Source organism: Staurois parvus, unplaced genomic scaffold (genome assembly GCF_062004578.1).
Source record: "Staurois parvus isolate SC_StPar_1 unplaced genomic scaffold, SC_StPar_1.0 ptg000007l, whole genome shotgun sequence".
Taxonomy (NCBI): Eukaryota; Metazoa; Chordata; class Amphibia; order Anura; family Ranidae; genus Staurois; species Staurois parvus.
This window is the reverse complement of record NW_028317803.1, coordinates 1,350,025-1,353,384: the sequence shown is the minus strand read 5'-3', so window position 1 is coordinate 1,353,384 and position 3,360 is coordinate 1,350,025. Positions and strand designations below refer to the sequence as shown.

At 43.2% G+C, this 3,360-nt stretch overlaps 1 long non-coding RNA gene across 1 annotated transcript; it reads left to right on the top strand.

The window, feature by feature from the left end:
• Window positions 1-1,204: 1,204 nt before the first annotated feature.
• LOC149474278 (uncharacterized) lies at window positions 1,205-2,832 on the top strand. Its single transcript, XR_016311472.1, has 3 exons — window positions 1,205-1,297; window positions 1,689-1,745; window positions 1,865-2,832. It is a non-coding gene; the product is annotated as an uncharacterized LOC149474278 (long non-coding RNA).
• Window positions 2,833-3,360: the final 528 nt, after the last annotated feature.

Here is a 3,360-nt window from a genome sequence, read left to right as displayed (position 1 = left end):
TCCCAGGATTGGATTTTTGGGATAATTAGCAACCAAGTAAGAATCCTACACAAAACAATTTCTATCCTTGAATTGTTTGGTGTTTACTTATTTGTCATGATCTTATTGAACCTAATGTATATTGCCATAATATTATTATTGGTTCAACAGCTTGCCAACCGCGCTATAGCCAAAAGATGGCTAAAGCGCAGTTGTCCAGTTCTGGGAGGACATCCATGGACATCTTCTCAGAAAGTGCCCCCTGCACGCCCCCAGCGGCGCACACACGGCACTGTCGGTGATCACTGTGTCCTACAGAAACAGCTAATCACAAGAGAAGGTAAAAGGCCAATCACAGAGGCCTTTACCGCTTGATCAGCTGTGTCCAATGACACAGTAGATCACAAAGTAATCACAGTTGCCGGTTATCGGCAACACTTTCTTAATGCTGTCACAGAGTGAGGAAAGTACTGCCAATAACTAGCAAATATGACAGAGGAGATCTGCACTGATTATAAGTGCCCCGATTATCAGTACTGCCCAGCAATGCCCAGCATTTCCACCTAGCAGTGCTCAGCAGTGCCACCAGTGCCCAGCAGTGTCACCCATCAGTGCCCATCAGTGCCATCCATCAATGCCTAGCAGTGCCACTTATCAGTGCCCAGCAGTGCAACCCATCAGTGCCCATCAGTGCCATCCATCAATGCCCAGCAGTGCAACCCATCAGTGCCGCAAGTCAGTGACATCTGTCAGTGCCTCCAGTCAGTGCCCATCAGTGCAGCCCATTAGTGCCCATCAATATGCCTATCAGTGCCCATCAGTGCCGCGTACCAGTGCTCATCATTACTGTATATCAGTGCCTCCTCATCAATACCCACCAGTGGTGCCTCATCAGCGCTGCCTCATCAGTGCAACATATTAGTGCCCATCAGTGCTACCTTTTTGTTTTCAAATGTTTTGCTCTTTTTTTGCTTATAGTGAAAAAAATAAAAACCCCAGTGGCAATTAAAAACAATCAAAAGAAGGTTCTATTTGTGTGAAAAACATGATCAAAATATCCTATGGGTACAGTGTTGCATGACCGTGCAATTACCATTCAAAGTGCAACAACACTGAAAGCTGAAAATTGACCTGGGCAGGAAGGGGGTGAAAGTGCCCGGTAGAAAAGTGGTTAAATTGTTTTGTATTTCAATTTTCTTTTAAAAAAAGTTTTATTTTTGGCTAGTTTTCCCAAAGTTGTCCTTGTTTTCTGGTGATGAACACCCTCCTACGGATGTGAAGCAGATGGAGTTTCATGATGACATCCCTATCCGTCTTGGTAAGGGATTCATTCTCTATGTTTTCATAATCACTGAGTCAAACTGATATTTCTGTTATTCTACAAAGGAACCCCATAATAAGAGTTGCTTGATCCACAACACAGGCGAGCATCAGCCCTTTGCAGAGAAGCTTGCAGGATAATATAGGCACATTAATGATGATGTGTTATATTCCTCTAAATATTTGTAATATAGTCAAACTTGGTCATGTATTCCTTCCTAACTGTGAGGAAGATCAAATCCCATTGGATTCTGCTGCTGGAGACATGCCTGACTCTGTATATAATGCTGGGATGTAAATTAACTTTATATTACAAAGATTTCATTTGTTCATGACATACTGTACATTACTTGCTGAGTTTATTGTGTTATTTTTGTTTTTAATTGCAGAGACCTTCAGGCAGTCTGAACACGATTCACCAACACATAGACAGTCCTAAAATCTCTGTAAGACTGAAATGTTTTCTACCTTTTGTTTTCTAGATGTAGAGATGTGCTGGTTGCTTTAAATCTTAAACAGTAGTTGCAAAGCATTTTTTTTTCTTTTCTCTCTTTGTGACTGACAGACAAGAAAAGCAGGACTGTGCTCTAATTGGTTGTTGCTACAGCTGAGAAGGATCCACCCATAGCAGCACTTTTGCAGCTGAACTTATGATTGGCTGTGGAGGAAAGAAGAGAGGAAAAAAGAACAAGAAGAAGCACATGTGGGGAAGGAGACATTTTCAGGGGACCGCATGGAGCAAGGGCTCCTGGTGTAAAGTCACAAGAATCTCACTCTCTGTGCTGCTAGAGCCCATGGGCTGGGCTGGGAGAGTGTAGCAGAGGAATTGTTGCAGGAGGACAGTGTGCAAATCAAGGATCGTCCTGCCTGACACTCAAGATTACAGCCACTCAAGTGCATGTGTCTCTCAGAGTTTGGAGCTGCTGTAAGAAAGAGGATTTCTAATATTGTCAAATGCTATCTAGAGAACAATCCAGAAACAGTGAGTACTCTGTGATGAAAGTGGGATTTTGATATTGCTGCATTTGCTGTTCATCTCTGGAGAATGGTCATGAGAAAGCCTGCTCTCTCATATCTCAGAGTGACACAGATCTTGGAAAGCCCAAGCTGCTCATAATTAGCTATTCCTGCTGCTGATTGATGAGAGAACTCTGTGTCTGTATATTACTGGTGATTGTCTCCTCCAAACTTGTGCTGTGGCTGAAGAGTGTGTTTTAGTTCCAAATCCACACAGAAGCTTGCTGCTTTGGATATACTGAGCAAGTGTCAGTATATCAGGATTTCACCTGCATGGTAAAGATTTTGTTGAAGTGTTGTTTTTTTCTATTGCAATGTTCACTGGAAGATTCTGCTTAAAGGAGACTGTGCTATCCTGCTACCCCTGGATTACAAATACTCTCCCATGCAGAGAGTGAGCGCTCTTCCATTGATTAAAGGGCCCCAACGTTGAGAGACTTTAAGTTTCATCCCACTGGTCAGTGGTTAGGTAGGACATTTCTGCTCTAGATAGTACTGCTCTAGCAAATGTCAATAAGCTGCTAAACCTCATTAACAGTCATTGTTTCATGTGTCAATGTCACTCTCATATGTCACTCTAGTCAGTGTGATACTAGTCAGTTTTTGGAGTCTTTGGCGAGTGAATTGTGACTTCTTACTAACTGTGTTATGCAAAGTGGTATCTGTGTTTTATGTACATTACCTGTGTTAAATCAGCTAGTTCTTTTTCAGGGTTTGTCTTCTTCAATAAAACCCATAAAAAATTTTCTCAGAGTGTCGAAGTGTTCTGGGTATAATCGGAGGTGTCACCAGATTCAGGTGGTAGCTGAACCTATACATCCAGCCAAGTTCCACCCAAGGGTGTGCTACATAGATTTTTGGTTTCACCTATTGTAAGATACCGTGTAAGGGACCGCCCGGCGGTACCACTAGCACTCCACTGATCGGTCGTTCCCAGCGTATGGAGTCTAAGCCTCAGAGTACTTGTTCACCAGAGCCCCTGATGGTGGGGATGGACTTGGAGTACCCCGGGACCAGGTCGTGACTACTGAGGACACCCGTCAG